This window comes from Dermacentor silvarum, chromosome 3 (assembly GCF_013339745.2).
Source record: "Dermacentor silvarum isolate Dsil-2018 chromosome 3, BIME_Dsil_1.4, whole genome shotgun sequence".
Classification (NCBI taxonomy): domain Eukaryota; kingdom Metazoa; phylum Arthropoda; class Arachnida; order Ixodida; family Ixodidae; genus Dermacentor; species Dermacentor silvarum.
In genome coordinates, this window is record NC_051156.1 from 130,089,725 (window position 1) to 130,100,595 (window position 10,871).

The window sequence follows — 10,871 nt, forward strand, 5'->3', positions numbered from 1 at the left end:
AAGGTTTCGTTTCAACGCCACTAATTTACTTTGTTTACAGGAACCTCCGCATTTCTCGTAACGGCGCAGTTTCGCCAGACCATTTCGTTAAATGATTATTTACCTCGATGTTTGTGCGATTTTATAAAAACCCACCCCTTGTGTAATGCCCCTACGGGGGACATTTAAGGTAATAAACTGAACTGAATTGCACCGCGAACACAGACACCTGAGGCTTTCGCCTCACAAAAGAAGAAAAGTATATGGTTGATCCTTCTTTCATGGCAATCGGTAGAACACGAAAGCGAAACGTGTCTTCACAGAAGCTGTTGCATGTTTGCTTCGTGAATTCACGGTCCGCTGCAGTGAAAGGCGCATGACTTGCGGGTCGGCGACCGTGTTCCAGGTTTGCTTCGCGCGCGGCGTCCTCTTCACGAGCGGCGTCCTGCTGCCGAGCCACTTCGGCGAAGGTATGAGAATTTTGGTCCAGCTCTGCAGTGTCTTAGGCAGCCAGTTGAGTTGCGAAGCGCTCAGCTTCAGGAATGCGAGTGGCAGAGTTCGCAGCATGCGTCGCGAACGATCGAAGGCGTTCTGCTTCACGCCGGCGTGTCTGTCGCCGGACCAAAGCGAAATTCGCCCGTCGACGTCGTTGCCTTTCTGCGCCGCTTAGCGCAGCAGTTTTCTTAGTTGATGACATCGCAAGCGATGCAGTAGGAGGCGTGTAAGCACTGCTTGTGCATGCTGATCGAAGCTGGACCCCGTAGGCGACGAGACGTCACACGCTTATCGGACGCGAAAGACAAACCATGTGCAGAAACTTCGTCGTCACCTCAGCAGTGCATCATATGATCACGAACTATTTCAGTGTCTGCTCCGCCAGCCGCCTCCAGAGGCTCTATTCTCGACACGCATGGCGGCTGCATGGCCGCCATTATCCGACATCTTGGCTGCCTCATTGGTTGTCCAGAGGTCACGTGTTTTGAAATTAGTGCCGGGAAACGGGAGTTTTGCAAAATGCAATTTCGCGTTTTCATCAGAGTGACGAAACGTGACGTGGACCTGCATGCGGATGCGCAAGCGGATGCCTGTGGCACGCGCAATCCGCTTGCGCAACGCTATCGATGATATTCAGCCGCTTCTCAGCCAGACGAGTCGGGCTGAGTCACTTGCGTGTCACGAGATCGCGAAAACGCGGCCTAGAGCGCGCGATCATAATCACGTGGTCAAACGCTAAGCTATGAACTTGAACGCGTACAAAACCGTGCTGCACGCTTTGTCGCCGGTAATTATAACTTTAATTCCGGTATAACAACTCACATTAAGAATGAACTAGGCTTTGATGATTGCAGTATCAAATTTTTATGAAGAAACTTGTATTAATAAAAGGTTATACATGATGAGCCCATACTACATATCGCACAGATCAGGCGCGTAGCCAGGGGGGGGGGGGTCTGATGGGGCTTCCAGCCCCCCCCCCCCTCCGAAATTTTTTCGTGCTGTCATGCACCGCCGACCAAAACAACCACCGGCGCCGGGAATCATTCCGGATTTCGTCTACAATGTCTTTTTGACCCTCGAACAGACATTTCGGCGCGAAAATTGCGATCTCGAGCTGGATTTCGTGGCAACGCCTATGCACCTGGAGTCGCATAACGTAAGGAGCCCCAGCCGAGCACAAAGTTTCAAGGGCTTTTCGATAGCGAGCGGGCGCGTGGCGGCATCTCGCAGCGGCACCGGAATCTACGGAGCGCATGGATTTCAATTCCGAAACTTGATGGGTATACAGTTCTCATACACTTTTGACGCGAAATGTGCACTGACATTTCCAAATGCGTGCTTCTGATTTTTAATTCTGGAACTTTCTGGGTTTAATGTTCTTTTTTTAAACTTGGGCCTACATGCACACACTCGAACGCGCGTGTCCAAGCCGTTCCAGAAGTGGAAGCACGCGCTCGCAATCTTCCACACACACGAAAATATTAAATATCACCGTGACTGTCAGCTGGCATCTGATAATTTTCTCCAAACATTTTCAGGAAGCGCGCCCAATGTGATCAATAAGCTGGACCTGGGCAGGCCAAGTTAAATAAGAGAAAACAGAAGAAAGTCAACGGCCTATTTAAATTGAGACAGTTCTTTTTTGCGGGCGGCAAGGTCTGGCTCTCCGTCGCGATAGGGACACTGGTCCTATAGATTTAAGCAAAGCCCCTGCCGAAAATACTGGTATTTCCAAAACGCTTCTTCGCATGCGAGTTGATTGTGGAGATACGTATCTCAAGAACAATTTGGAAAGTTGCCCCAGTAATGCCTCGTATTTAAACCAGGCGTACAAAACCAAATTATAGAAATTTGTGGTGAAATTATCAAAGAAAGCCTAGATGCAAAAGTGAACGCTGCAGGCTACTTCCCCGTACTTGCTGACGAAACAACGGATATTGCTGGAATCGAACAGCTTACTGTTTGTGCAAGGTACGTAAACAAGGATGTCAACGATATCGAAGGAAGGAATTAAGGAAGGAAAATAAGAGGTGAAAGGCAGAGAGGTTAACCAGGTGAAGTGTTCCGTTGGCTACTCTGCACACGGGGATGTGGTAAGGGCAGAAACGATTAGAAAACAAGAGAAGATTAAAAAAAAGAAACGTATCAGTCCGCACATTCTATAGTTTTTCACTAAGTCCTGTTTCTTTTAAAAAGCGTACTAGCGCTTTTGAAGCAGTGCGTGCCGACGTCGGCTGGGACCAGGGACCAAGAATTGTGGCTTCCGTAAGAGGACGGCTGTCTATCTTGTCGAACGTGGTGCTGAGGAAACGATGTCGAAGTGTTTTCAGGTTTTAGCACAGGAATAGATGCCCTCTCTCATGGAGACTGCAGGTAATATGTAGTACATGTGTACAAACTGCTGAAGATTCTAGTCACCCTTCCAGTGCCACTGCCAGGGCAGACAGATTTTCAAACATGAGATTACTAAAAAAAACAACTTGCGCTTTATAATGTCTGAGGAACGCATGGTTATGCTGGCGCTTCTATACACCCACACAGACGTCGCCAACAACGTGTCCGAAGTTATTGAACGCTTCGCTAAACCTCCTCGATGAGTGAAGTTTATCGTTTAGATAGCGAAGCAGCAAAAATCAATGCCTGTAAAAATATCTGTTCCTTCACGCTCCTATATAACCTCGTAATTATGAAAACGTATGACTGTTTATTAGCTTTTAAAACCACAGAAGTTTTCACCGTTTATTGTAACAGTTAGCATAATGATCAAAATTATCCTGGGAATACAAAAATTAAAGGGACATCAATAACCAATTTTGACAAACCTTGCTCACTGAAAGCCCGGCACACGCGGCATTTCCCAAAAACGCACTCGGATGTTGGGTAAATCAACTTGCCGCATCATCTGTGGCTTTCGTTTGTCCTTTTCTTTCCTTTTTAGCTACATGTTCTTACTTCTTTTTTGAACCGAAGCAATACCCTTCTTTAATTTGGGGTGCAGAATAATTGTTGCCGCTGTGCAGGCAGTTAAAATACACATTTTCGTATTGATTTCTGCATTCTTTTTCTATTATTCTAGCCACATGGTGCTGTCGCGATCGTAGCATGGCCCAAATGAATATTGTCACGTAGTAGTGACGGTAAAGAAAACAGTCGTAAACTGTGTATGACGAAACTGGTTGTTTATTGGGCGAACCTGTGCCCACGAAAGCAAGCTACACTCAAAGCACAACGATAGCGGCGAACACAGTCGGCGATCGTCGAAAATCTGATCAGCGGCGAAACGCGTCGGCTTTTATACCTGAGTCATCGAAGGTTCTAGATTAAACCCTGATGCCCGCGTGTCTTCCAGAAAGTTCTAGACAATTCGCGTCGGTCATACAATCAGATAACATAAGCGTCGGTGAAAACAGGCAACGGAAAGAAGCATCGATAATGTTCTAGAAACCTCCGACACAGGCGCGTCCTGCGCTGAGCGATAACGTTTAACATTTGTTAGCCGGTGGAAAGCGGCCACCGGTGAAAGATAAACATGTATACGTGTCAATACCCTCTCCTTAAAAAGCATCGTCCCGATGCTACAAACAAATGTGAAAGCGAAAACAAAACCACGCGTAATAAAGAAAAAAAAAATAAAGTAACAAAGTACCTAAGTTCGTCAGCGGGCGTAGAAAGGCTTAAGACGCACCACGTGGATGACTTCGGGTCGTGCGCGGCGCCGCTGTGATTGCGAAATGCCGTCTGGCACGACTTCATAGTCCAGTGCACCAATCCGTCGGATAATCTTGTAGGGTCCGAAGTAGCGTCGTAGCAGTTTCTCGCTAAGTCCTCGCCGGCGTATCGGAGTCCAGACCCAAACACGGTCGCCGGGCTGGTACTCGACGTAGCGTCGTCGAAGATTGAAGTGTCGGCTGTCGGTCCTCTGCTGGTTCTTGATGCGCAGGCGGGCGAGCTGTCGACCTTCTTCGGCACGCTGCAAATAGGTGGCAACGTCGAGATTTTCTTCGTCGGTGACGTCCGGTAGCATGGCGTCAAGCGTCGTTGCCGGGTTTCTTCCATAGAACAGGTTGAACGGCGCCATGTGCGTCGTTTCCTGCATGGCCGTGTTGTATGCGAAGGTCACGTACGGAAGGATGGCATCCCACGTCTTGCGTTCGACGTCGCCGTACATTGCCAGCATGTCGGCGATGGTCTTATTTAGGCGCTCGGTGAGGCCATTCGTCTGCGGGTGGTAGGCGGTGGTCCGGCGATGGCTTGTCTGGCTGTAGCGCAGGATGGCTTGAGTTCAGCCGTGAAGGCCGTACATCTGTCGGTGATGAGGACTTCTGGGGCACCGTGACGCAGAAGGATGTTCTCAACGAAGAATCGGGCTACCTCGGCGGCACTGCCTTTGGGCAAGGCTTTTGTTTCAGCGTAGCGGGTGAGGTAGTCCGTAGCTACGACGATCCATTTATTCCCGGACGTCGACGTCGGAAAAGGCCCCAGTAAGTCCATCCCGATCTGCTGGAACGATCGGCGGGGTGGCTAGATCGGCTGTAGAAGTCCGGCTGGCCTTGACGGCGGTGTTTTGCGTCGCTGACATTCTCGGCATGTCCTTACGTAATGGGCGACGTCGGCAGAGAGGCGAGGCCAGTAGTATTTTTCTTGTATCCTTGCGAGCGTGCGGGAAAAACCGGGGTGTCCAGCCGTTGGGTCGTCATGGAGAGCTTGCAGAACCTCTGGACGCAATGCTGAGGGTACAGCGGTGAGCACTGTTAGGGTGAACACGCGAGCGCGTGGCCGACGGCACTGTCAGCGCCCCGTTACGGTCATCACTGGAAACATTGCGCATGCGCATCACGCCTTCCGCGAAATAATTGTTCCACCGCGCGCATGACGTCATGAATGCACTTGTTCGTCGTCTGCTAGCCGCATTTTTGTTTTCTAAGCCCATGCATCCTGCATTTGAAGATTTCTTTAAACATCTGTGCTTGAACAGAACAAGACAAAAAAACTTGTATATCTATGGGGGCATGTCTATTCGTTCCCTTCAAAGTTGTTGTGCATGCAACGCCGTATATAAAACAACCAAACATCTTTCGCAGCCGTTCATTCTGTCGCCAGATCGTATTATGGCTAGGGTTCCCGATGCTGAACGGCGCTCAATTGTCGATCTTTCCCTGAAAGGTTATTCCCAGCGGTATATTGGCGCTTTAGTTAATAGGCCCCTGAAGACTGTGAACAGGATAATTCAAGCCTACAAGTATGAAGGTCGCATTCAGGATGCACCCCGCGCGCCCCGCCCTAAAGCTACCACAGACGATGAAGACGCCCTCATAGTTGCAGCTGCTGTTCGTAACCCTTTCTTGCCAGCCCCAGCAATACGCGAGGACTTAGATTTGGACGTTTCGGACACCACTGTTCGACGTCGCCTGCGTACTGCGGGCCTTCGCAGTCGCGTCGCAGCGCAGAAGCCACTACTAACGGCGGCAAACAAGGACGCACGACGGCAGTTCGCTGAGCTGCACGAAGCATGGATATCAGAAGAGTGGGGTCGCGTCATCTTTCGGATGAGTCGACGTTTTCGACGCGAGAAGACCAAAGATTGCGTGTTTGGAGACTACCAGGCACACGGTGAGGCAAACTTCCTGCTTTGAAAAGCAATTGTTTTAGTTAACGTCACAATGCCACGCAGGAACGACCCGGACAACGTGCAAGGTGTTTCTGCCAGTGGGAGATCGAGTGTGAACGTGTGGGGTGCTGTTTCAAGATATGGTTTAGGGCCCCTGCAACGTATACGTGGACACTTATCGTCGGAACAATACTGCAACATTTTGAACAATGTGCTGTTGCCATATGCGAGCAGTTTATTCCCAGACGGTGATTACCTGTTCCAACAGGACCGGTCACCGATACACACGGCGCGGGCTGTCAAGGAGTTCCAGGCGGAGCAGCACATGCAGCTACTAGAATGGCCTCCGAAAGGAGCGGACCTGAATGTGATAGAAAACGTGTGGGGCCGTCTGAAAGCTTCTTTGGCAAGGAAGCCCCTTTATTCCGCGACTTCGGACCAGTTGTGGGCGCAAGTCAGCAACGAGTGGGAAAGGCTGAAAGCCGATCGGGAATATGTTCGATCACTTTACGACTCGTTACCGTCCAGAATAGCTGCAGTCGTTGCTGTAAGTGGTCACATGACTCGCTATTAGATTTGCTCATGTTTTTATATTTGTTCTCATGGTCTTGTTTAACTTGAATTGCAAAAGTGCAATTTTCTTGAATAAAAAGTTTAATAATTATCCCTCTTACACTCACTTTTTTCCTTCACGCGCCAATCTTCAATCCAGATGGACCTTGAAATGCAGAAGGTATCAGCTCAGCGAACAAAAAATGCGGCTAGCAGACGACGAACAAGCGTATCGATGACGTGATGCGCGCGGTGGAAAGAGTGTTTCGCAAAGCACATGCTGCGCATGTGCAATGTTTCCAACGATGGCTGTTACGCGGCGCTGATAGTGCCGTCGGCCACGCGCTCGCGTGTTCACCCTAACAGTGCTCACCGCTGTACCACGAGGAGGTAGTTGGCTCGGAGAGTCGAGAAGTTCTTCTTTAGAAGAATGCCGTTTTGCAAGAAAAACGACGCCAATCCTCGCCTGAACACCTTCGACACAATGACGGTCTTGCCTTCCAGGTAGTCTACAAGGCTCCTTAGTTCCGGGTCGGCTCGCTGTTGTTCGGCGAATTCGTCGGCACTGATGGGTCCCAAGAAAGTGTCGTCATCCTGGTCGTCCTGTGGCGGCGGTTCGACGGGGGCGCGAGACAAGCAGTCGGCGTCAGAGTGCTTTCGCCCGGACTTGTAAACGACGGTGATGTCGAATGCTTGAAGTCTCAGACTCCATCGTGCGAGGCGACCTGAAGGATCCTTCAAGTTGACTTGGCCTTGATCGCCGTGGTCTTCTCGGGAAGAAGTCCGTATCCTGCAGGGATAAGTCCTTGCTGCCTACGGCTTGCTCGATGGTCCTTGGCGACGTTGGCGTTGTCCTCCGGTTTCGGGCTTGGATCACGGCTTTGCGGGGGCGTTCGCTGCATGAACGCACCAGCACCTCCACCAGATGTCACGTAGTAGTGACGGTAAAGAAAACAGTCGTAAAACTGTGTATGACGAAACTGGTTGTTTATTGGGCGAACCTGTGCCCACGAAAGCAAGCTACACTCAAAGCACAACGATAGCGGCGAACACAGTCGGCGATCGTCGAAAATCTGATCAGCGGCGAAACGCGTCGGCTTTCGTACCTGAGTCATCGAAGGTTCTAGATTAATCCCTGATGCCCGCGTGTCTTCCAGAAAGTTCTAGACAATTCGCGTCGGTCATACAATCAGATAACATAAGCGTCGGTGAAAACAGGCAACGGAAAGAAGCATCGATAATGTTCTAGAAACCTCCGACACAGGCGCGTCCTGCGCCGAGCGATAACGTTTAACATTTGTTAGCCGGTGGAAGGCGGCCACCGGTGAAAGGTAAACATGTATACGTGTCAATATCACGATTTCTGAGATTGATTCTGAATCGTCAAATATCACGATTTCTGGGGCACGACGCTCTTTTCGGCACAAACTCACGATTCTTCATGTACCAGGTGCTGCTCGGATTCTTCGCTGTCGTGGCGAACGTCGTCGGGGCGGTGGACCATGGCTTCACCAAACCTTGGCCGGAGGCTGCTAGAACTGATCTGCAATCATCTGCTCGTGTCTCACACGGTCCGCAAAATTATTTGCTGGAAATCGTGTACGATCTCCGACGCACCGAAATGGAATCTGCGCACCGGGGGACCTTTCCGGTTCCGCTGCGCGCTGGCCATATAAAGGACCAGCCAAGCCTACAGCGACTGGGCCACGACGCTCTTTTCGGCACAAACTCACGATTCTTCATGTACCAGGTCAGTTACCTAAATGGAACTAAGTGTTACCGCTCTAGCAATGTTATGCTTTTAAGAGTGTCGTGCCCCATTAGCAAGCGACAAATATTTGAATGCTTTGAACACGCCAGCCTGTGTTTCGTTGATGCTATGCTATTTCTCTCTACGACGGCTGTCTGACGCTTTCCCAAATCTTACTGCTCCTATCGGGGGACGTAGAGCTAAATCCAGGGCCCATGAATGCAGTGGAACATAACCAAATGACAAACATTGAAAGGATTCTCTTAGAAATGAAAACAGGCCAGGAAACTGTGCTCGCGAAGTTAACGGAAATTACAACAAGACAAAGTGAATTAGAATCCAAAATTACAGGCTTAATAGAGAAGACAAGCAATGTAGACAGTCGTATTGCTCGGGTTGAAAAAAAATTGAAGACAAATTGATGGCTAAACTGGACGACTTGGAGAATAGAAGCCGTAGACAGGATTTGGTATTTTTCGGGTTGCATGACAGGGAGCATAAGGAGACATGGGAGGCGTCTCAAAAACTAATTAGTGGAATATGCAAAGATGTGATGAAACTTGATAATATTTCGGTTGAACGGGCTCATCGCGTAGGAGTTTTCAGAGAAGGCAAAAACCGGCCCATAGTAGCATGCTTTTCACGGTGGAAGGCTAGAGAAATCGTCTTTAAAAACGCTTACAGACTAAAAGGCACTTCGTACGGCATCTCTGAAGATTTCAGCCGAGCCGTACAAGAAAAAGGACGTCAGCTTTGGAATTATGCGAAAGTAAAAAAGAGAAAACAAAGAAAATCGTGTTCGCTTGAGTTATGATAAATTGATCATCAATGGGCAAACGTTCGTCTGGGATAGCGATATGCGAACGCCAGTTCCACTACAGACGCATGCGCGACTGAATAGAGGCAATTGACGCATTCCGAATTCTGGTCCGCCCCAAGATAATCCAGCACGTTGCTCGTAGCCTGAACGGCTCTCTGTCCTGCTTGTAAATTGTCGCAGCATAAAGAACAAAGTCGATAGCTTCATCTCTTTAGTGGCCACTGTTAAACCTCAGATCGTGATGGGCACCGAATCATGGTTAGACAAGACGATACCTAATGTAGAAATTTTTCCACCTGGTTTTACTGTTTATCGGAAAGATAGGCATGGGCATGGCGGGGGAGTATTTATTTTGATATCAAATGCATTGTCAAGTACACAAATTTTATTTGAAAACGATTCCGAGTCTGTCTGGTGTCTTGTGAAATTACCTAAAGGAAACAATGTTGCGTACGGGACATTCTACCGCCCACCCGGCAGCAGCGACTCATTCGGACTGCTGAGATGCTATCTCTTGTGCCTAATAGCGTATTTTTCGGGGGTGATTTCAATTTGCCTGACTTCAACTGGAATGCCGGATGTGTGGCTAGTAATAGGTCCCGTATTTACACAGAGTTCGAAGAACTGGTCGGATTAAATGGATTGCAGCAGTACGTACTGGAACCTACGCGAGAAAATGCAATTTTGGACTTAGTACTTTGCAATGAGCCGAACTTAGTATCAAAAGTTACTGTTTGTCAAGGTATTAGTGACCACAGGGCAGTTGTCATAGAACTTAACTCACAGCGGGTACGGATGCCGCAAATTCCGCAAAGAAAAGTGTACAGCTACGACAGAGGAGACTATGCCGCTATTAGGACCGAACTTGAAAATTTCTTTCCTACTTTCCAGTATCTTTCAAACGCACGATGTCCGTTAACTTTGTGGTCGTCATTCCGGGAGAAAATACTTCAATTAGTCGAAATTCATGTTCCATGCAGGTACCTGCGGCAACGAAAAAAACAAAAGCCTTGGTTTAACGTAGAAATACGTAAACTTATAAGGAAAGCAAGACAAACGTATAAAACGTTTTCTGCCGACACCAGTCTGGCAAATCAGAAACGCTTGCAAGAGATAAATAATCTATTGAAAGCAACAATTAAGTCTGCGAAAGATATCTTCTTTGTTAAATTAAATAAGGACTTGAGAGAAAACCCAAAATCGTTTTGGAAATATGTAAAACAAAACCGAAAAGAAGACATATCCATACCATCTTTAACTATTGATGGCAAAACTGTGACGTCAGACTATCAGAGGGCGGAATCCTTTAACCAGTACTTCCAATCTGTGTTTTCGCTAGTGTCTACTGGAGAGACTTCGCTTTTGAACAACGCCAATCAGGGCGATATGATGCCAGAGATTGAATTTGATGTTAGTGGCGTCGATTCTTTATTACGGCATTTAGATGAAACAAAAGCAACTGGACCTGATGGAATATCCCCAGTGGTCCTTAAAGAGTGTCATAGCGTCATTGCTCCGTATTTAATGATCATCTATAAGCTTTCCCTCGAAACAGGCCTCATTCCCCAAGATTGGAAAACGGCAAGCGTGACACCAGTTTTTAAATCGGGCGATAGAAAACTCAGAGAAAACTATAGGCCGATTTCACTAACGTCGATATGTTG

At 48.4% G+C, this 10,871-nt stretch overlaps 1 pseudogene; it reads left to right on the top strand.

The window, feature by feature from the left end:
• Positions 1–8,258: 8,258 nt before the first annotated feature.
• On the top strand, positions 8,259–10,573 carry LOC119444789 (uncharacterized; annotated as a pseudogene).
• Positions 10,574–10,871: the final 298 nt, after the last annotated feature.